The sequence below is a fragment of the Sturnus vulgaris genome, chromosome 4 (genome assembly GCF_052056855.1).
Source record: "Sturnus vulgaris isolate bStuVul1 chromosome 4, bStuVul1.hap1, whole genome shotgun sequence".
Taxonomy (NCBI): domain Eukaryota; kingdom Metazoa; phylum Chordata; class Aves; order Passeriformes; family Sturnidae; genus Sturnus; species Sturnus vulgaris.
The window spans coordinates 55,346,879-55,371,487 of NC_142246.1; the positions used below are offsets into that span (position 1 = coordinate 55,346,879).

The 24,609-nt window shown below is 41.2% G+C and overlaps 1 long non-coding RNA gene across 1 annotated transcript in view; it reads right to left on the reverse strand.

The window, feature by feature from the left end:
* LOC148224033 (uncharacterized) overlaps positions 1 to 24,609 on the reverse strand; it is a 240,951-nt gene that overhangs the window by 6,542 nt on the left and 209,800 nt on the right. The window lies entirely within an intron of this gene.

Here is a 24,609-nt window from a genome sequence, read left to right on the forward strand (position 1 = left end):
AACACAGGCAGGCTGACTTGCTCACATTCACATGAGAGCACTGCCTGAGTGTGAAGCTAAACCTGCATCTCCAAACTGCAGACAAGCCTGCTAATGCTGGCTGGCTTCCTTCCTTGGTAACATGTTTGTGCAAAACTTTGTCACTGAGCTGGGGTGCTGATGGGAATTGCTGCAGTCCTTACAAAAACCTTGGGCTATCACAGTTTCCCTGTCTGGCCATCAATCCATTCTTCTTGGATAAGAAATGGTTTAATATCTGTTCTGCAGCAGAGATAAAAGCTCCCAAATAATCAGAATAGAAATGCTTCTGTGAGCACAAGAACTGCTCTGAGCTACCCAGAGAAGAAGGAAACACTTTCTGTAGAATGCAATGCTCAAGGACCGAGCACTGAAAGTAAAACAGGAAAGACAAGTGCATTTAGATTTGTTTGGCATCTCAGGGCTAAGGGAGAGAGGCAACAGGTTCCCAGACAGCATGACCCATTGGAGGCCAGCTGGAGAGCACTAACAGCACACTGTTCTAGTCACTTCTGCATGCACTGCTTCCCCTCAAGGTTAACTTGGATACAGCTAACGCTCTTCCCAAGCCACCTTTCCCAGAATGTACTCTCAGTCTCACAGGATTCACACTTCCCAAGTCAGAGGTGCATATATTATCTCAATAAATTTCTCCAGTTGTTTCTTTTAAAATCACATAAACTTTCAGCATTTATGTTGAGACAAGAGTCCTATGGGAACCTGGGTAAGATTGTCCATATGATATATGAGAGTCATGGCAAGGGGAGGGAGTTTTATTTTTATGTAACCTAATTTGTAGCCTCCATGTTGCAAACAAAGCCTTAAAGATGTTACCACAAAGGCTAATTAATCAGCTTTAAAAGAACTCATATATTCTCTATGGTAAAATACTATCCTTAGCTGATTTTTAAAATTATTATTAGTTTTAGACCCAAATTACTCCAATTTTTTAGTTTCTAGTATGATACTAGGCAAGCAGAGAGCCTTTGTTCCTAATACTGCTTCTTAACTCTGCTCATCCAGGTTCATACCCTGTGGTATGTCATAGTAAGAATGGAGAAACCAATTCAAAGCTGAAAATACATCAAAAACCATATACAGCCACAGGATAGACAGAAATCAACAGAGTCCAACAAACTGTATTTCTACTGTCAGAATTTTCTTCAATCTTAACTTTATTTGAAAATCCTACTGAAACCAAAGTATGAAACACAGTCTGCAACTCTGTAAGACAGATCTGTATTTCATAATAACTTTTTTCCTATTAGTCACTAAGTTCATTGTAATGTACATAATTTTTACAGCATTCCTTTTTATTTTAAGCCTCAAGAGCTGACCTTACATGTGACAAAAACACCTGCTCCACCACTAAAATGACACAAATTTAGGTATTTTCTTTTCATGAATTCAGCATCAAAATGGTTCCCTCTGCTTACATGCTACATGTCATCAAACAAAAAAAATAGAAAAAACCATATATTTTTATGCCTCTTTTATATCCTTTTCATAACTGAATTTCTTAGGGGCTAGAAAATCTAGGACCCAACCAAATCAATATTATGACACAGACCTTTCAACAAAAGATATCTTGAACTTACCCTTCAGGCTCAGATACTTTTTTAATTTCCCCCACTGAAGAAAACTCGAGACTGACCATTCCTACGTTAGAAAAGACAGACTATAATTTTCTGATGCACTTTAAGCTGGCAGTGCACATTCATGCAGCAAGGTGCGAGGTACAGCTAAGCAGCTTACACAGCCACCTGATTGCTTACTTGGGTTTGAGTTTTATTTTCAAGGGAAAAAGTGCTCCATCAGGACAATTTCAGTCTCAGGGCCTTGCAACAGCAGCAGCCCAAGTTAGGGGTGTGTGAGCTTTTCTCTGGTTGTTTTTTTCTTTGTTTCTTTAAGGAAAACAAGCTCATTAGAACAGCTGATGAAAATTAGCACCATGGCAAGTCCACAGTGGAAAGTACAAGTTGGTAAAGCAAATTCAACCTGACAAGGGAATCAACAAATGGCACAGGGAAAGGCAATCCCTCAGCTACAAGAAGAAATGCAATGCTATGTTTGGAGCATTGGTAGCACAGCTATTTTGCTGGTTAATGAGACAGATGAAGTGCAGTGAAGCTTTTGCTAGGGTGAAAGTTTTAATTTCTTGATTCCTGCTGATTCACTACCCATAAACACCATCCTCTGCATGGAACCTACAACTGTCAAAATGTCATTGAGATGACTGGTTTATTTGGGCAAGCCTCAAACAAGGGAATTCTGGATGGCTGGAGACTGACTGTGGTCCTTCTAGAAACCCTTATCCATTCTGTTCTTCTAGAAAGAGCAAAAATGTAAATACATATTTTACAAATGTTACATACGTACCCTGTATGTAAAATTCTGCTCAAGAAAGGATAAGCTGTGAGTGAGAGATATTAGATCTATTGCTTAATACAGCATTGGAGAATGTTAATGTGTAGGACTTGGGAAGAAACAGAATACAAAGAGAAGCACATGACTGTTCAGAACAACACCTGAACATAAATTTAATGGCACTTCAGCACTGCATAGATCATGGAGCCTCTCTTCACCTGAGCCTCCCACTAACAGATTATTCTATGCCAGAAGGAAGGGGGACACACTATGAACGCTGACAAACATTCCACACCTAAACCAGCATATTTAGAAATTTCAACTCCTTGAGCTTCCTACACAGTCAATGAAGAGAGATTTCTGCAAAAAACAAAACAGAACGTTTGCCAAAGTTCCCTTTACAGTCAATGGAGAAAAATGAACCTAATTTGAGCACAAGAAAACTGAACTAGTCGCATTAAACCAAGAGGTATGAATCTCTCTCTGCAGTATAACACACAAGCAACTGTTTCAGCTTCCACATCTGGGAAGACAAGAAATGAGCTCAAATATTTCCAAACAGCAGGAAAGTACATGGTCCAAGGTAGATATATCAAAATATAGTGGTACAAGGATTTCCAACTTTTGCCTGCCTTTCCACTGGGTAATATCTCCTCTCTGCCTTTCTAGGTGGGATAGAAAATGCAAGAATATACAGCTTTGCTCATTTCCAGCTAAAGCAGGCAATTCTCTTTTCTGTATCAGTGGCCAGCTCTAATGGCTGGTGTACAATAAGTAATTGCTAGCTAGGGTTGTACTTCCAGTAGAAAGTTCATAGTACCTCCAAGAAAGCTAAACAGGGTGAAATAATCTGCACATCCTTTAAGATTTATGAGGATTGTCTCTAACACACGGTGTGAAGATAAAAGTAGAGATGACTGCAGAGAAAACACTTGTCTTCTCTGTTGCAAGCTTGTCCATTCTGAATATTAAATATGGATAGCTGAGCTCAGCTTTTATTAAGCAACCTGCAGGACATCTGCCTAGTGTTTTTTAGCATATTTAACCTTCCTTAATACCACAGATTTGGAAAGGCAAATCATGTTATCACTGTGCTCAACTACATTCATGTCCTGTCAGAATCAAGATTCAACTGTCTTCAACACATACTCAGTTTCTCCATTTGGCTGTATGAGTTCTATTTCATCATCTCACACTTCAAATATCTTTAGGCAGAGACTTTAATTCCCAATGTGGACACAGTGGTGCCCAAATAGGACACGTAGCTCCCCATTTAAGGGAAATTAATCACCAAATGAAAACAGGTTTCCAGACTCAAAAGGCAGTCCGTTATTTGTTGGGGCATTGTTCTCAAAGTTCCATAAGAAGATTAAAAACACATCACTTTTAAAGGAGAAAGGTTAAATTTAAACCTTTAGCCCCCATAGGACTCCTGGAAAGAGACAGGTAGTAACATCTAGCAAGTCACACCAGAGCACTGAGGAGCACAATGTAAGATACAGAGCAGATAAGAAGATCAAGTTCCTGGCCACATCAATCTGCTATTTTGTAGGGCCCAAACAGAGCACAGAACAAAGTCCACCAAGTCAACAAGCAAAACATGAGGAAATAAAACTTAGGAGGTAAAAAAACCCAAAATGCCACCTTAAACCTCTTAGCTCCAATTTCAAGCCAGTTTTGCAATACAGGGACTGAAATTACATAGAAACATTTATGTAGACCTTGGATTTAACAAAGAAGAAAATGAAAGGAAAGATTGGTCTGGAAAAGGTGCATTGCACTGGGGAGGTGTCAGCTATTATCAGAACTTCTCTAATGGCAGATAGTGATCTCCCCCCATCCATTTCCTTTTCGTGTTTTTTGTCTTCTTCAGTTGATTCGTTATTAGTTGATTTTTTCTCCAAGACTGGGTTTGTTTTCTTCCTAAATAAACAAAGCAGTTTTCACTAGGGTTCCCTGTTTCCTTGCAGACTACAGACCCTACCTTAATAAACTGATTATATATTCATATTAATGAGAATCTGTTTTATCTGCCTGTAATTGGTGCACTATGGGCCATGGCCCATTCCTAATGTCACCTATGCTGAATTAATAAAGCAGATATCCTCAGCTTTCAAAGTAAGAACTTCAAAGGTGAGAAAGTAAAAGCATGATTTTGTTAATGTAATCAGGAAACTGCACTGGAAACAAGGGAAATATAAATTATGTAAATCAGTGACTGTTTATTCTGCATTATTAAATGAGAAACTGCAGACTGTAGAGGTTTCTGGAATCAGATGTACTGTTACTCAACTGACTATAGGCAGAACAAAGTCCTATCAGCTTAAGAAGATGTGTTTTAGGAATCAAAAGAGAATTTCAGAATCAAAGGAGAGGAAAATCCTTCCTGCAGTTGGTTTACCTTCCTTTTGTCTGCTTAAAAAAAGAAAAAAAATGAACAAATGTCACAAATTGATAATGATTGACATGTGAAATTTAAAAAAAAACAAAACAGGAATACTCTGAACTGCCTGTGTGTTGTTGGTGAGTTGAATAGGGGCATTTCAAGAGATGAGATCCCTGACCGGAGCAGAGGGTTGATGAAGACCAGCATGACCTGAAAAACCCTGTTACAATTCTACATCACTAATAAAAACAAGACTATTTTCAGCAAAGAACTTGACCATGAAGAGTTGTTGCTTTATATGTAAGAAAATCTTGTCTCTTTATCAAGAGTTAAAAGTCTACCTCCAATGGGGAGATACTCATTCCAGTTTGCCAGTTTAAGCAAGAAATCAAGATTTGCCTTATTTTTAGCAACCACTTAAACTTCAAACATTACACTTCTCTAGAGGTTAGTGTAGCAGCCAAACTGCACCTCAATTTTGAAGGAAGGGGAAGTTCAGCAGTCCTACTCTGTCTGTGATTCAGTACTGCAGTTGCAGAGACTTCTTTCCTCAGATGAGTCTTTCTTCGCTGCTTTCTTGATGCCTGCAGGGTGCTTCTTCCAACTATCTTCTGACATTTGTTACTCCTCAAAAGATATTCCTACAATTCCTACAAAGGGACCCACAAGATTCTCTGAGCATCATGTGGGTGACCAGCAGCCTGTGGTTCATGTACTGGCATTTTCAGGTGTGGTCTCTTCTTTCCTTTGCCTGGAAGCCACTGAAGCCATTGCAATCTCCTGGGAAGGGAGATCTGGGATACCTAATACCAATTCTCAAGCACTGGATTTACTGCCAGACAGAAACACACCCTCTTGGTTTCACAGAAACCTGCTAGTTTTCCTTCATTGCTCACTTTTGCTTGCACACTCAATGTTAAACACCTTGCAAAGTGTGTGGTTGCTGGGAACAGCAAATATTTTTATTTGGCTTTTCCTCTTTTGTAACTTATGGCATTTTCTGTTGTCCAGATTACATATGTGTTTTTGAACCAGGAAAGATCCACAGGGATAGAGGTTTCTGGCAGTGTTCACACATTTTCTTATTGTTTTATAGTGATACATGGGTTTTGGCAGGGCCAGAGGGTACTTGAACTTTTTCAAATGTCACGTATAAAGGCACCATACTTGAGAACATGATTTATATGCAGGTGTCCTAATAGGAGTCCACAATGTGGGCAGCTTCTGTCATTCTGTCCTTTCTCTTAGCATCTGCCAACTTTTCAAATGCATTCAGAAAATAGAAATAACTACATTGCACACAAAAATCCATTACAGCCTCCTCCTGCCTGTAAGAGTGTGGTAAACTTCGCAGAATTCAATTAAAGTTTATAGTGCACTTTACCAGGAGGGCAATTTTGATGTAATCATAGACAAAATCAGATAGGAAGGTTGTCATAATGGCATCAAAGTATGCAGAGACAACACAGCTAAAGGAGGATCTTTGCTGTGCATTCCAGATCTAAAATACATTTCAAGCTACCCCTGAAGGCTCTGCTTTGGCCTATTACCCAGATAAAGCCAACCTCAATAGCAGGAGGAAATATTCTACCCAGACTCTGGCATTTTAGATGCTTTGTCATAAGCAAAAAGAAATCAAAGACAGAAATTTGTTTTAGATTTTCCCATAAGATTCTCTGAATGAACATCATGATTCTGATGTTAAAGATTTTAATTAAAAAGTACTATAAATTAAAATCTAACAATTCCCTACCATTTGTGCTAAATCTCATTAAAAATATAAAGCTACCCTTTGTCCTCCCTACTACCTCCTGGATTATGACTTCCTACAGTCACTGCCAGACGAGATAAGAAGTATCCCTGGAGATATTTTTCCTCTGCATCAACATGTAAAATATCTATTCAGGTCTTTTCAGGGATGTCTGCAGATTCAAGGATAGCAAGATCACAGCCATGTACAAATGATATACACAATTAAACATGACCTTCAAAGAGAGGCTAAAACACCATGGTGATTTACTGATTATTTTCAAAAGCAAAAGGTCAGAGGTAGATGGATTTTTTTTTTTCCAAAAACACACGGGCAAAACATAGATGGATTTCAAAGAATGCCAGTTGCTAGTGAAGTTGCATCCCTTGATAATCTTGCCTCACCATATGAGGAGTGTTTGGGACTGAAGGTCCAGGGATAAAACACCTACAGACATATATAAAGATGTGTAAAAGCTGTGCACCTGCAGAATGATTTCCCACAGGATTTTTACCTATGCTTTAACTTGATTTCAGCTTCCCAGCGTGACATAAATGTTACCAAGGTCCCCTGCACAAGGTGAAGATCAAACACATGCCTGTTATGGCAGAGAGAAGATAGCCCTGGAGAAACACCCAGAGTATCCCAAAGGAGCAAGAAGAGCACCGTGGCCTCATGCCCCAGTCTGTGTGCTAAGAGAGCTCTTGGCCATTTTATCTGTAATATCAGCATAGCAGAATTCAAATTTTTCTAGAAACCTTTAAACAATTCAGTTATCTTTTGAGGAGGACAATGGAGGGACTGAGAAGATGATTTTTTTTTTCATAAGATTATGAAATAGTTTGGGCTGGAAAGGGACCTTTAAAGGTCACCTAGTTCAACCTACCCACGGTAAGCAGGGACATGTTCAACCAGATCAGTTTCTTCAGAGACTTATCCAGCCTGACCTCGAATGTTCCAGAGATGGAGCAATCTCTCTGAGCAGCCTGTTCCTGTGTTTTATCACATATAAAATAAAATATTATTTCCTTATACCTAATCTAAATCTACCTTCTTCTAGTCCACAATATTATCCCATGTCTTATTGCAACAGGCCCTACTAACAAGTTTGTTTCCGTTTATCTTACAAGCCCCCTTTAGGTACTGGAAGGCTGCTATGAGGTGTCCCCAGAGCCTTCTCTTCTCCAGGACAAACCTCAACTCCCAGCCTGTCTGCAGAGGAGAGGTGCTCCAGCCCCCTGAGCAGTTTTGTGGCCCTGCTCCAGGAGGTCACATCTTTCTTGTACTGACTACTCCAGACTCAGATGCAGTACTCCAAGAGGGGTAGATTGGCAGAATCCCCTTCCTCACCCTGCTGGCCACACTGCTTTTCTGCAACCCGGGATATGTCATCCACTGAATAGCACATACATCACATCTCTCCAGTTTAGAGAGAAGGTTGATAATATTCGATTTCTTGCCCTCAGTTTCTGGAGCAGCAAGAATTTATAAGAATTTGTCTGTAAGTATCAGAGACACTATGCAGCCCATCTATTCAGAAGATAAACATAACACACTGGGTCAGGCCAGTGCTCTCTCACTGAGTGTCCTCTCAGTGTCTGAGCCAGTATCCTCTCACCGACCACTACCAAAATCAGATGTCAAGGTAAAAGGGTAAGAACGGATCAGTAATGTTTGGTACTTCCCCCCGCTGAGAAAACTCCCCAGGACTCTGGGGAACCACTTGTCTCCTGCATGAATTCATCCAGTCTTCCAGAGAAACCATGGCATTTTTAGTGTTCATGGCATCCTTTTACAAAGGCTTCTAGGGCATAATTAAATCTCACATGAAAACTATTTGTGTCTTTAGAACCTGGACCAGAGGTTCTCTCATCTTTCTCATACCACTCAGTTTTGTTCCCCACCACACTCCCAACAATACCCCATCAGGCCCTAACCATTTTCTGAAACTTTTCCAAGTTGCATCATATTCTTTTTGAGATAAAGGGACCAGAACCACACGAAACTTTCAAAATGCAAGCCACAGCTTTGTACAGTACCATGATTTTGTTTTCATTTCTATTCTACTTTTAATAATGCCAGTACTGCTGGGCTTTCTGACTTCTGAGCTGATGTGTTCAGGGAACTCTGCCATAAGCTCAGATCTACCTCCCAGGAACTTAATGGCCAATCCAGAAACCATTATATAATATGTGAAACTATGATTGTTTCCCTTCCATGCATCACTTAACATTTATCTGTGTTTAATTTGATCTGCCCATCTACTGCCCAGCCACTGAGTCTCATAACGCCCTTCCATAAATTTCAGTCAGCCTTCATCTTTACTATTGTGAATAATGTTTATTGATAGCACTAAATCATATCCCTAATAACAGTTCTCCCCTTTTCCATTTCATTTATGAATATATTGAGAATGAATAGATGAATATCAACGAGTATCAGCACTGATCCCAGCACAAACCCTTTGGAAAGCCACTGGAAATTTTCTTACTACTGTGAGAAAAGACCACGGAGTCCTATTTCCTTTTAAGAGCTTTTAAAAGAAGTTCCCTTTGTGTTGCTAAACTAATGGTCATGTGTGTAAGGCTGACATGCCTTAAGTGCTCTGTTTTCTTACAAGATTTCAGGTTTGAGATCTTTTTGAAAGGACTTGCAAACATCATTTCACCTCACCTTCAAGTGGGGAGAAATGCAATTATGAATTTTACCTTAGTTGTGCAGCTGGTTTGAGGCTTTTTAGGTTGTTTTCTGAAACAAATCAGTTAGATCTAAGAAAATATTTTTTAACTCACCAAATAGAAATTTAATATAATAAAACCTCTACAAGGATCTCTTTAAAAATAAATCTACAAAGTCATGAACTGACATATTGGTCCACATGCAAAATTAACCAAAATAAGGATGAGACTGTCTGCAACTTCAGCAGAGACTTGTCTTTTTTCTTACATGCACAAAAATGTTCCTTGCTTACTGTACTGTGCTTCAATGTATTTCAAAATGCAGCATTGAGCTGGATGTTGTGCAGTAAAAAAAAAAAGCCAGGCTCAATAGAAGCATTTATCTCAAGAGGAGTTAAAAGAAGATTCCCATTTATCAAAACATTTCAGCAAGGCAAAAATTTACATTGACCAAGGCACAAAAGACCAATAATCACTCTGACCGTCCTCCTCCTCCTCCTCTCTCACATCAGGATCAATGCCAACAGAGCTAGAGCAGATAGAGCTCCAGCTGTGTAAATGTCTAGGGCTAGAGAGATTTTCCTCACAATCCAGGATTTATAGTCATTATGCTCGACCTCCTCCTGCTACCTAATTGTTGTGTTCCATTCACACAGAAAACACGTTATCTTCCCTGCTCACATGACAACATTCATCCCTACATGACACCAAACAACAGCTACACAGAGTGGGAAGGCTGACATCGCCCTCCTTTCCCATGTGAGCCATCTCAAACAAGTGTCTCAGCCTCAGCAACAACAGCACTCAGATTGCTTGGGGTTGGAGGGGGTTTTATGCAACCCTGGTCTGGTGGAAGGTAACCCTGCCAATGGCAGGAGGGTTGGAACTACATGATCTTTAAGGTCCCTCCCATCCCTAACCATTCTGTGATCCTATGAGAGGGTAACAAGCACCTGTTTAACATGAAATTCGAAGCAAACCCTGAAGAATCTCCAGGCTGTAACCAGCGGCAGAAAAACAGTGCAATTGACCAACATGCCTGGGTGGGGGTGAGAGCAGTCCAGTGCAGTGCAGTGTGGCCATAGCCAGCAGCACCACTGAGAGGGAAGCCAGAGAATGGTCAGGGTGATTTTATGGAAGGTGGGTGCAGGAACTGGTCTGCACTCATGAGCAAGGTCACATATTCCCCTGTAACTTCTGTCCAGCTACCAACACAAGGCTGTAAGTTTGGGGTCTCCTTTGCTACCTTGTGCTTCTGCTTGTGCCAACCACACTCCATCCCCAAGGACTGTGCATCAACTTACAGCCAGTAGAGAAGTATGCATACCTTGTATTTTACCAATTTTAACACAAAACATCTTTCCTTTTTATTGCCCTTCATCACAAAGTCAAAAAGAAATACAATTAAGTTTTAAAAGTTATGTTTGAGATGGGTATTTGTGGCTTCAATTTCGTAACCAAAATCTAAAAAGAATGCTGATTGAAATTCCCCTGCACTTGCTTACTCTGAGGAAATTGGGTTCGATTGTCCTCTTGCTGACACTACTCTGAAGTGTCAAGTAACTCTATTAAAGTCAATGGAGCTGTACTTAAATATATCCTCTGGGAACAAATTAGATCTGTGATTTTCATAGCGTGCAAATTTCCAATCTACTTCTGCATGATTAATCATATTTTTAACATCTGCGGAAAATTTTTTTCTTCCCAAACTAACCATGGTTGCACTGGCCATTGCTATCCTTTCACAAACACCTTTTAGACAAGTTTCACACCTACAGCGCATCAGTGTGGGAGGTGAGATATCACAGGCTCCATGGAACTGAAGTTCCTGAATCTTTAAACTCTGAAAATCTTACACTGAAAAAATAATGTATTAAACTAATGAAAAGTAACAGCAGTTCTCCTAAGGTTTTTGCCAACCCGTCACTGTCAGATTTTTAATATTTTAGAAGGAAAACCAGAAAATTTCAAGGCAAGCAACAAAACTGTAATTAATAGGAAATGTTTTGGTTATTTATAGCTGGCTATTCCCATTTAGTAGCCTTTCCTAATTTACTTTTTATTATATCAACCTCTTTTTTGTTAGGAGAGTAAAGAAAAAGTTAATCTTGGCATTAATGCTATCAGATACTGAGGAGGGGAATAGTTATAATAACTGCATCTCTGAATATGGAAATAATATTCAACACAGCCATGCAGATACATTCAGCAAATTAAAGATTACTGGCCACCTTCAGCATGGCAAGTGCCTATATTTAATTGTCATGTGCTTAGGTTGTGCAATCTTGGTAAAGCATTGAAGAAAGCTTTGTTTGATTAGAAAACACTCTTTTAAAGTCTGCATAATCTTGCACTATAGATTGCACCAGTCCCTTGAAAAATATTCAAGCACATATCACAAAAATCCATAATTTTTTCTTTTTCCCCTGAAAGAAATAACTACACTGTAATTCATTCTCTCTCTATTTATATTCTTTCTCCCATCAGACAGCTAATAGGCCAATAGCCATATCTGTCTTTTAGGGGGGAAAAAAAAAAAAAGCAGAAGACTGTCTCAGAATATCTCCATACACCTTTCCCCTTATTTCCCCTCTCTCTTCAAAGGCAGCAAAACAAAAAGAAATATGCCTGAGATTAATTCTTATCACCAACCCTGCAGGGCTGTCATTTTAGGAGTTCCCAAAGCTATTTCTTCTGGCTCTTCCACCTGCAGACTCTGGAGGTGGCAATAAGGAAAACTAAAAAAAAGCCAAAGGCTTATTCGCCAAACAGCAATTAAATATGAAGTGGCAGTGCCTGCCTTTATTTGCAGCACCTGGCAGCAAAAGCTGAGCCTGCAGCAGGACAGAGGTTTGCTTACCAGCTCCTAATTGCTCTCTACAAGCCTTTCAGAGAGTGACAGAAGACTAAACAATAGCTAGTACCTTAACCCCTTCTTTCTAGCTGTATATATCATTCTCTTGGACTTTCTCCTCCTTCTCCCCTCCTCTGGTTCTTGCTGTTCACAGCTTTCCTTGCTCATGCTACACGTCCCTCCTGCAGCCAGGTTAGAGCAGGCACTGATGCCCTCCCATGGACTGCCAGGCTGTACCAGCTCCTCTCCAGGCCTGGGATCATCACACGTGCTTGGGGAACCTCAGCAGGAGTCTGGAGATCCTTCTGCTGAAGGTAAAACCCAGCCTGACACTTCTGTGCCAGCGATGCTTTTCATAGCTGCCCTAATCCTCCACCACTAGAGCCTGTCTCTAGGCCTGTGTTTCTGTCCTAGGCTTGCACACCTTTTCCCAAGCATCAGGATATGCACTTATCAACGCTGTTTGACTTCAAGAGCAAAAATCAAGAAAAAAAATCCATAAGTCAGAACCAAAGGATGCCAGGCAGGGCTCAACAGAGCTCCTGTGAACTGATGCCACAGCATTTCACTCAGTCTCAAACAACACCTCTCCAGCCTCCCAGCACCACAGATTCCCAGCACTACTGGGCACAGAAGAATCTTCCTCACAGCTGCTGGTGTGAGCCTACATGAGATGGTTAATTTGGGATAAACCCAAAATGAGGAATTGAGTCTATCAGTGCTGGGCACTTTTGTTGACGAGGGAAGACAGGGAGGAAGACGGGGTGGAGGAGGGCAGAAGGGAGAGAGGGGACAACATGGATGTCATTCAATATTATCAGTGCCCTCTCCACCTGCCTAGTACGCAGGACTGCCTGCTGTTCCTTGGGAACATTCCAAAACTCATGTTGGATGCATCCAAAAGGAAGCACACAGTAAAGGAAGAAAGGGCTCAGAGCAAGAGTTGGGCATGGGAGCAAGACTAAACCACAATGAGGAAGCTCCACTGGAAATTTTCCTGCAAACAGATCCAGATGTTAGCCCTCCTCAGGTACCCAAACATCAGGTTAGGGTCAAATACATAAATAACAGCCACTCTCCCGAGATTTATCTCAGCAGCAAGATGAATTTCCAGTTGCTGTCATTACTTTGCTGCTGTATCTGAGCAGGACAGTTGAGTTTTAAACCAACGCTGCCATATGAAGAAATTATATTTCACTTTGAGAGTGTGCATTTTGTTCAGCATTATCAGAACTGGAATATCAAGATTGAAAGTCATCTTAAATAAAATCTATGCCAAAGTATTTTTATATTTTCCATAGCTTCAAAAGCATATGGGTGGCTCATATACCACTTCAGAAAGGTTAAATGAATAGGGGAGTTTGAAACACCTCAAATTTCTTCCATTTCATCTCATCTTCTTTATCATCATTTCTGCAGTGACTCCAAAATCCCCCTGACATTCAGAAAGTGCTCAAAAGGGCAAGAAATGTTTTAAGACATCATTCCTTGAAAATCAATTGAAACCAAGAGAATAAATGCCTTGTTTTAGCTTGGACAGTTGTTCAGAAGTGTTCCTGGCCACAACTCTACTTACAGATTTACAATTCAGTGCATTCCCAAGAATGAGCATAAGCAGCTGGTGCAATGAGATTAGTCAGGCTCACATCTCTGCTTCTCATTCCAATGGTATCACTGGGACACGACCCCTAGGATGGATGTGACAGCCCACATTCAGCCAAACAATCCAGGCCTGCAGATGATCTAAAGGACCAGATCCTCTGACATTCATTCGCCAGAAGACGCTATCTCAACACCATCTTTTTTCTCCATGCAATTTCTGACAGCCCTTTTGCTATCTCAGATACTTCAGAGAAGCAGAATACCCCAATAGCTCCTTTTTGAGACCATTTAAATACAAATCAGCTTCTAAATAAAATCTCCTGTGTCACTCAGTAGAAACAAATGTGATGAAGAGAAAGGAGGGAACAAAAAAATAAAGAAGAAAAAGCCACACAAAACCCACCACAGCAGAAGAATGACAACTGAGATGTGGTCACTTGTAGGAAGGCACAAGCAGAAAAACGTGCAACCATCCCAGATTGCAAAAAAATGTGTTCATGTTTCACGTATTAGATTTAAAATTAAGAGTTAAAAAAAAAAAGACTGAATTCAGTTTATGAAGTTTAACAATTTGAGGTAACAGCTAAACAACTAAAAATTACATGCATCCATCATCAATTCATTAAAATAAGCTATTACAGCCAAGCATTTCCTAATCAGATAATTAGTAGCCTCTAATGCAATTAAGTTTACACAGCCAGCTAGCATAATTAAAAGACACCACTGAAACAGAACCATTATAACAGAATAAGTATCTTTTGTCTGATTTTTTTCTTTTTTTTTTTTGAAAGCTCTAGCCAGAATTGAATGTCCAAGGGAAACATGTAGATTCCATTTAAATGCTAGATGCATTTCCATGGAAGATCAGAGGTTATTCTCAGAGTGGAAAATGAAAAAAATCATCCAAGTGATACAGGAATATTTTAAAACTTTATTGTAATTATGCTGTTCTACAGTTTTGTAGGGGCTGTTGGCTGAATTTGCCATCTAGCTGTCTGCTCTCCAAAGAGTTGGCATCTGCTCTCAGGCCCCACACTAGGGAAAGTCTTACAGTGCTAGGAGGCAGCCCAGGGGCAATTTATGGAGCAGCTCCTTGAGGTGTGGGACCTGCAAGCAAAGGAGCTGTGAGTGCAGCTAGAGAGGAGATGTCATGGGCATCACATTGAGGGCTAAAATTTACCAGCAAAAATCTCCCCACAGTAACTTCATACAGGGGAAAGCAGGCAGCTTCTGCCACTTGGAGTGCCCCTTTACTCATCTCCTGAACTGGGGAGCTCTACTGGTATCTACAATAAACAGGGAATTTTGTACACAGCCTTTGGGCTGATCAAAGTTTCAGGTCCCACAGTTCTGTGTTCCTGACTATCACATTCCCACTGCTTCCACTCTAGGGAATCCTTGCAAATACAATCCACTGCTTTGCACTGTCCCCCTCAGCCTGGGCTGCAGTCAGATTCACAAGCACAGTTGGCTCTTGTTTTAGTGATTAGTCCGGGATTATATTTCTGTTTCTGTACAGGGAGAGCATCTGTATTTTAAGACTTGTGTTCCTCTCAGAGATTGTTTCCTGGTGCACCAGGACAACCCAGTTACCTCTGACTGACTCAATGAGGAGAAAAACCCTCAAAAAAGCAAACATGAAAGCCTGCATATTCTACTGAAAGTTTTCTTTGAAAGTCAAATCCTGCATGGTCCCCAGGCAAACTGAATTATTTGTATTCAGGTCTACAATGGCAGGTCATGAAACAGCCTCAACCTCTTTCACAAAGTGGAATTTCTTTTTTTTTTATTTTAAATTTTAAAGAAGGGTCTATTCCTGAACGTAAACTCACTTGCCTACACCTAGACAGCTAGTAAACCAAATATTTGGGGAGATAGATCCCATCTCACCTACTAATGTTGTCAGAAAGTAAACTGATGCAAACCCATGTTGCAAGCCTCCTGCCCAGAATGTGCCTGGAGATGGGCTTGTAAAGTGCAGTAATCTCTGCTGAACATGGAAGCCAAGACACCTAGGCTAGAATAGATGCCACCTGCTGGCATGGCTCTTAGGTGACTTGGACACTGCTTCACTACAGCAGGACGTGAAGACTGAATTAGGGCAGGTGGACAGAAGCACCTTTGCTGCAGAAGAACATCCCTGAATTTGTACAGGTATCTTTGCACTGTGACAAATAAGCATTGTTTTCCTATTGACTATTTGTGAAAAATATTAACATAGCTTTTACCCTATAGAACTATCCAGATTTATTTACATCCCCCTAGAGGTGAATCAGATCCAGCTGCCACCCATGATAGTGCAATTAAAACTGAGGAATGCTGTGCAATGCAAAAGGAAATAAAATGGACCTTGGTAAAGATGCAGTGATCAAAAGGAACCACAACAGCTGTGAACGTCATTGGAACAAGGGGAACCTGTGAATAATCCCTTTTTTAGCACTTTTAATTCACTAAAACCCAAATGAGGTAGAGCTGTGTCTGACTTATGGAAAATATCACTTTTTTATCTGTTTTGTCACCCTTGTAGCCAAAGCACTAAAAAGAAAAGATTTCCACCAAGGAAGCATTTGCATGGGATTCACAGCAAGAGATGGGATCAGAGTTAAAGTGACATTAACATCTTCAATGATTTAAATTTTGACCAAAATAAAACAAATTAAGCCACACAAGGTGGTAGTCAATAGCTTCCACATTGCTTTTCTTGCAGGGTACTTGAAAAGCTAAAGGATCTAAACAGCAAGATAAGTCTTGTGAACTCAGGCAAATACAAAGACCTTATTCAAAAGGCTGCCTAGATGGAGGAGCTCTCAAAAGTCACTAAACTTGCCTGTCTTTCCTTCCCCGTAAAAATCTAGCTAGACTTGGGAAACCTCAATGACAACAGGACAAGCCTATTTTTCACTGTGAGAAAATATAAGCACTACTTACTTTTTTTTGTTCTGTAATTCAGAGGCCTTATGAGTGGTGGGGAATGAGCATAAGGATGTAAAACAGCCACCCAAATCTTTTTCCATATCATGTTTCTTCTGATTAATACAGGAGAGCTACAAATCAAGAGCAAAGCTCCTCTGATTAGCAGCAAGAACAGCATGCTCCCATCAGCTCTGCTGTCACCACATGTTCTGATGCTGAGTGTGGAGAAAAGAGTCACTCCCCTTACAACAGCTGGCACTGATAGAAAGGGCTCATTTAGGAACCAGCATCTGAACATAGCCTCAAATGCCAGGTGGCTTTCTGAGCCTCCTTTGGTGGGGCAGGTACACTTGAAAGTAAAAAAACAACCAAAAAACCATACAACCTCCCCCCCCCAAACAAACAAACAAACAAAAAAACCCCAGAAAAAAACCCAAAAAAATAAATTAAAAAACCAAACCAAAAAAGACAAAAAAGAAACAAACAAAAAAAACCACCCCAAAACAAAGCCAAAATGAAAAATCCTAGAGCTGACATAACTACTGGGTTAGTTAAAAGCAGCAGGACCAACCCTAATGAGATCTAATTTCATTCACTTTGTTCTAGCTTCATCAGCAAGTGTATAGAGGGATGGCAAAAAGCCAACAACTTCTCAAGCTGTGCACCTGTCTGTAAATCTTCTTCTCTCCAGGAGCAGGCCTCTACTCCTAAGACAAATTTCTGTCCTTGTGCTCCATTAGGACTGATTTGTTGGACAACAGGAACTGTGGGGAGCCTTATCCAGCCTGCTTTGCAGCCTCTTTCCTCTTTTGGAGATTAGCACAACAGGGAGCCAATAGAGCCAGACAAGCAAATCTCTTGCTGACATCCCCTCCACCTGCTTTCTCAGACTAGAGAATCCCCTCACCACCATCTCTCCAGCTGACTTGATTTTAGCTCTTCAAACTGTCTATTTAGGATCTGTCTTGGGGTGTGGAAGGGACAAAGCACCACTGCTGTCTTCCTTTAGCCCTGGTGTATATCAGCCCCATATTTCCTGCAAGCAACTGAATCATGATTTAGGTGGAAAAAAATTGCAGTTGTCAGAATTTGAGTCTCAGGAAGCCAACAGTGCTAGTTACAATAAGCAAGGGCCACAATCTGCATGATTTCTTCATCTATGGAATGTCTTCCCAGGCTTCTTCACCTGAAACTGTGATAGTTTGAAAGAATGTGCACATCACAGCTGGCCCGGTGAGTAACAGAGATCTTCTGTGCCTTTACCAAACCCTCGGCTCTACAGGAGCTGATGCATATCTTATGGAAAAGAGCCAACCTCTATTCAAAGATTACATGAAAATATTCCAGGGGGGAAAAAAAAAGCAGCTAAGAAGGAGAGGAGGAAAAGCTGTCCCCAGCCCAAGGGGAATGTATGCTTTCTTGCTTCTACCTGCAAAGGGAATGCACAGGATCTTTAAGCAATTTTCCTCCTTTCACCTATCTTTCCATTGACCTCCTCAGGACCAACAAGAGGGTGGAGCGGCCCTTCCATTATCCCTTAACACAGTGATTTTCTGAACCATTATTTCCCAGATGGGTTTCCTCATTTTGCAGCCTGATGCACATGGCAATGGTGTTTTACACTTTTCCATGCTGCTGGAGCAGTGGCATTTGCTTCTGCTTTCCAATTACCTCTTTCTGCTAAGCAGCAATCTCCAACCCTTAAACAGTATAACCTTCACCAAATAAAGAGCACTTTGAAGTCCAGCTCCTGATTTCTCTCAAGCATGCAACAACTAATGCTGCTAGCAGAGTTCTGATATTGATCTTCTCCCTCTAGCTAAATTTGCGAATAAGACTGCAAATTCAAGACTTTAATGGGTGGAAATAATTTCTCTGTATTTTTGTACTAGCTTTCTTATCTTTTCTCTCATCTAGCAAAGCATCTGACAAGAATTTTTTTTTAGTATTTCTTGCTTCATCTCAGCATGTGGCAAACCTCGAAGAAACAGCTGAAGTTTCATGTGAGAAAATGTAAGCAATGTTTCAAACACATATTGTGTCAACACCTTCCTCTGTCTCAGTAAACCTGGGCTAAGGCGCTCAATGCAAATCATCTCTCAAGCTGCTGAAAGAACTTTAATATGTTGACTGCAGTGCAGGCTTCCTCAGATTTGTAAATACAGATTTGTTATGCTTTGTTTTACTGCGTGCTTCAGAGAGAGCGTGCCCACACGCCTGCCAAATAAATACTACTGCTCCCTCTCGTACAAACATTGAGAGATTAAAATTAATTTTGTTTCACCCAAAAGGATCACAGAAGCCTACATGATTGATTAGCCTCTGCATATTCAAATCCTTTTTTATTTATATTCAAATAAAATTAAAACAAGTAGCTCTAGAACCTCATGGAAGTAGGATATTTTACCTATTGGGAGATTTTGCTGCCCTATTCCTCCCCATCAGGTTGGGGATCATAAAGTTCCTGACCATAAGTAGCTCTTTTGTTCTGACAAGACAGCTTGATAAATCCAATCATATTCACAGGAGTGTGTGTGACCCACAAGACTCACAGGAAACAGTTCTCAGGTCAGAGACAGGGAAAAGCTCCAAGAGCAAGCAGGCAAGGTTGGGAGAAAAGCAGATACTCAGCTTTGCTGTGTGTTTTAAGGTTTAACTGGACTCAGCAAAGAGTTAAATTTCATTTCTAAGCCCCATCCAGGCTTCCTTTACAGCAGACTGGGAGAATGTGCTGCATTACAAACAAACTTTGCCAGCAAACCCTGAGCCCTGCAGGCTGCCCGCCTAATAACAAGTAGTCTGTGAACTTCCCAGCCTGCTTTCCTGCAGCATGCTCCCATCCACATCCTCCAGTGCCTAATTAAAGTAGCTGGGCTCCTGCTGCCCTCTTTTCCACTGAGGAGACATCAATTTGGAAGTCATTCTCCTCCACCACATCACGAGCTCTCAGTTATGTTTCAGGAATATTTCATTTTCCAATTCCTGCCCTTCAGCTAACTTTGGTTCTAAGTGGCAAGCAAATTCCAACGCTGCTGAGGGAGCAGGGAGTCAAACAGCCTGTCCAGCCAACATGAGCCCCATATCTCTGGGAAACTGCTCCTCAGCATGGCTCAGGGACTGACTGCCATTCAGAGGGGAGAATTGCCTTCCCTCATCCTGCCTGCACCCTTGGACAGACCTGTCACCCTCTGATTTCACAGCAGCCGTGGCCCTGCTGTGTTTCCAGTGTTTCTCCAGGTTTGCTGAAAGGCAGGGAGTGAATGAATCATTCCTGCAAGGATGGTCTTGTGTGGCACAGGCACAGAGACACACACTGCCATGTGGTCAGCAGCTGGTAGGGCAGCACGGCCTGCTCCCAGAAACATTTGTTTCTTTTTGCAACCAATCTCATCTGTTTTAGAACCTTTAGTCTTGGTTGGAGAAACCAGTCAGTGTCACCATGTCCCCTCCATCTCCTGGATGACAGTACAGCTGGCCGATTACTAAGGGCTGGATCTCACAGGGACAACAAAATGCTACCAGTGCTTTTGGGAAATGGTGTGGCTCTAATTTTCAGAAGGGAACAGACCTTGTTTGTCACCTACAGCTTCCTGCATGAAACTGCATGTGCAGAAGTCATCTCAAAGCATTTTCAAACTAAAGAATTCATAGTTTAGCAGCCTCTTTTTCATAGAAATGCTCCTTCTGGAGCCACAGTTTAAGGTTTGCAATTTCCAAAAGAGAGCTTAAACACTATTTTTCAAGCTTTACCCTGTGTGGCAAATTCTCCTCACTAAGACTGAAAATTTACCTGCAGGTATCTGAATAATCAGAGGAAGGAAACTTACTGCACATGTTCAGGTTGAAGTCTTACTCCTGCCTGGGTGGGGAAACATAGCTGCAAGCCTCAGAGCAGATTCCTCTGGCAGTTTCTGGATTAGAGTTATTAAATTATGATTTAGGGTCTCAACTTAATGAACTGTTGTGATATATTTAAAAGGGTATTTTGCAACTGCATAACTTCAAATCCCAAAACATGATAATAAATAGGAAACTGCTATGCCACAGCACAGTGTGACAGAAGATTATAAACTCGACTTGCTTTGTTGTTTCCCCTGGTGGGGGGGATTCCACATAGCCCCGTGTGGTATCCATTCAGTGAGTAAACAAACAGGAGTACCAAGGGGTTTGATTGAGCTACCTGTAATTGGAAGGATGTGCCTCTAACCCTGTGGTTCTGTGCTGTCTAGCTGCTTTAATTGCAGCCAGCAGAAAAACTCCCTTTGATTTTAATGGGAACTAGCATGACACCGATGCTGTACAAATCTCTTCCTAGATCTTGTAACATGGTGACTGCAAATCATCTAAAATCTGCAGATCCAGTGTGAGAGAGCCTGCACTACATCAGGCAGCCTTTTATTACATATGTTTACAATACCAAATACAAAGTATCAGTATTATGTTTTCAGTCCAGGAGTTTCTGTTAACCTAAGTTATATGACACAAAATCATTATTTAGAAATCACACAGCAATTTGACGCGGGTAGGAGGGGGCTCAGTGTCCGCCTAATGGTCTCAAACAGCATGAACAGGAATTGATGAATAGGAATCGTTAGCTTATTATTTACACAGCATTTCTCAAAGCACCGAGGAACTCTGCCAACTAAATGAAGACAGCAAACTATAACACAAGGAAAGGGAAAATAACGAGTTTTAAAAAGAAATTTCAATTATTCACAGAAATCTCAATTCTGCTGCCTGCAGAGAACCCCAATTACTACTGGTTTGCATGGACACAGCATGCACGTTCCTACCCTGAAAGAAAACATGTCTCCCTCAAACTCTGCCATCTTCCTCAGTTAATGCTTTATTCTGTAACACCCCACTACATTCAAAATTATGGGCACATTGTATTGCATTGCTGCATAGGAATTCAGGCTCCAAGAGAGATTTGCCTCATGCAATGATCTCAATGCTCTGAAGGAAGAAACATTCAGAAGAAGAAAGCCATGCCAATGATTTTAAGTAAAAATTTTAAAAAATAAAAATCTCTTTTAGCATAATACACCCCCAATGAAACAGAGCTATCTGAAATCAAAAAGAGGCACATTATCTCCCTGTTTTGGACTACAGCTTACAGGTTTATAGCTCTGGATTGCAGGCAAAATGTTTCCAGCTGAATCCAGGAGTTTTAGTCTTGGTGTAAAACTGAAAAACAAAAAGAAAAAAAGGCAGTCTATGCACCGGGCTGGCAGGGACTGTCACAGCAGGGAGAAATGCCATTGTCCCAACTCCGTTATAAGCAGTGTAGGGACATCCAGCCCACCAGAGCTCAGCTGTCTGACTGGATCTCTGTTCACAGCTTCCTGCTACCCAGCCTTCCACAGGCAGAGAGGCAATATCTACTTGTGTTACCTGCCCTAAAACAGCTGCAGCGGCACCTTGCAAGTAGGGCATCTTATCCTTGAATGCTTTGTGGCAGGAGAGATGAATGCACAGCCCCGGAGTTGTATGTCACAGGGAACAACGGGGAGAAGAAAGCCTGATAAGCAATTCAGCAGATGCAGAAGGATGCTCTCCCTGCCAGAAAGGGAAGATACCCAGCAGTGCCTCCCACAACAGGTACCTGGCCCTGAGGTGGAAGCCAGAATCTGAGCAAGAAGAGAAAGGAACCAGCAAAGCTGTGAGAGCTGCCCTCAGCTCAACTAGTTTGGCTCCTAGCAAGGGCTCAGCTAGTAATTGATTTTTTTGGTTGAATAACTGGACTGGAAACCTCTGAAAACGTTGGTGTGTGCAAGCATGTGCAAAAAGATGCTGATCCTAAAAAAAGCCCATTAGTTTTGCACTAAAAATATTTCTCCTCAAGAGTTAATGTAAAAAGTAAAAAAATACTGTGATTCATCCCAAACTTGATGTAAAAAGTAAAAAAATACTGTGATTCATCCCAAACTTGCCTTTACTTTTTAAATTAATAAATGAAACAAATGAAACCTTAAGCTGAAATCAAAATATTTTGAAACCAAACAGCACAATCTTTTTGTTCTGAAAATATTCAAATCACATGGGGATTTTTTTCCATTTATGCTTGCATTTCTGTTTCTGATAATCCAGAATTGCCATGATTTTCAAAAATTAAAAATACTAAAAAAAAAAAAAACGTCTAAAATACTCCTCATTTTGTAGTTTTATTTTACTTAATTCTGCATCAAGTATAACAGGTAGGTTGTGTGAGACACCCCAAAGAGCCTGAGAGATGAAGGTACATGGTCAGAAACCCTCCCTCATGCTGAGACACCTCTCCAGTGCCAAACTCCCAGTGGCTTCACTCACACTGGTTGTAATAATGGCATCACTAAGGCAGCAATAGCAATGACAAAACAAATGGTCAGTACAGGAGAGAATTTTCATTTCAGGCAAAGCTTGGAGCATCTGAATAGAGCTCAGCATGTGCTTTGTGTTTGCAGTCTTAGCACAACTGCCATTCTGATTTCTCATAAATAGTATAAGCACTTGCTTTCTCAGAAATGTATCAAAGGCTGTAAAAGAAGGTGCTAGAACACTTAACTGCCAGGGCCCAGGCAAACCAGTATCATTGCAGTGTATATAAAAGTCTCCTGGGGGATAGGCTGGACATAAAAATTCAGTTGGATCATTAGGAGCCGATGATTTAACCGAGAAAGCAGTATAAGCCTCAAAGTTGGCAACGGAAAGACATAAACTGAGTTGGAGGAATTATTTAATGACTAGTAGACCAATAAGGGAGATATTTCATTGCACTGTAAGATACTCCACATCATAAGAAAACTGCAATTTATCAAATATGAATTGTTGGGGTTTTTCTATCCTGCAGCTAATTCTGGGCACAGCAGTGGCCTAAAAATCTTAAATAAGCATGAACCAAAGTCAGAGGAGGCCAAAAGCCCTGAGTATTGAGCCTCTCTGCTACCATACAGAGCAGAAGACTTTGGGGCCTGTATAAACTTCCTGTAATTTTGCACATATGGGGACCTCTTTGCACCCTGTACAGCCTGAGGCTGTAGAGGACACCGGTGTCAGGTGCCAGGAGGCTGCATTGAAGTCCCCAGAGTCACTGGGAGGAAATACTGTGTCTTAACTCACCCAGAGTCCTGTACCTCACTGATCTGCATCCCAGGACATCTGCTCCAATTTCTTGCCCAGGTTGTGCTGCATACACACTTCAGCAAGCTGGACCCTGCGTTGGTGCCATGCAGATGTGCAGCCCGTGCTGCCACACCTCTTGCCCTGGGCTTCAGGAGATGGGATGTCCCTGCACTTCTCTTCCTCAACTTCCCCTTCCCTATGCACAGAGAAGACTGTCACTGCTGCAGAGCACTGATGGGAAATGTGAATGAGGTACAGGCTATGCCTAGTGCATCAGACTTAGCACATTTAATTAGGACAAAATAATAAAAGCTGCCTTTTTCTTAGACAGCTGCAGAAAATATATGCTCAGTCAGCTCCCAGTGGCTCTCAAGGTGAATATAAGCCCAAATGTCACTTTAAGCCTTCGAGAATGCCAGAAAAAAAACAGGTATGCATGCACAACAAAAAGGCCAAACAAACAAACACCAACCTCCCATTATATTTTTCTTCCACTTATCTATGCACCAAAGACTGGCAGGACATAGTAGCGTTTTCAGATCCTGTCCTTTTCCTCTCTGGTCCAGAGGAGCAAAGAAAAGGGCACAGTCCCAGTGGCAAGAGTTCCTGGGTGCCATGGGCAGTGAGGAATTCCCTTGCTGCTCACACCACAGAACAATAGAAGGATGACACTAGAAATGGGAGTATTTGGCCATGAGAGCCAAGTAGCCCAATTTGGCTACAAAAGAATCACACTGCAGTCCTTGGTTTTGGAGCTCCATGGTGATTTATTACTGTCTGTGATGCTGTTAGGCTTTGCCATGGCCCTTTTTGAGCCAGGTCACTCTCTACATGTACATGTTTGACTCACAGCAATTGGAGGCACATTGAGGCAGCTAAATGTCATCCAGTGATGTGAGGGGGAAGTTCTGAAAGTGGCCAGCACTGATGCACTGAGTCT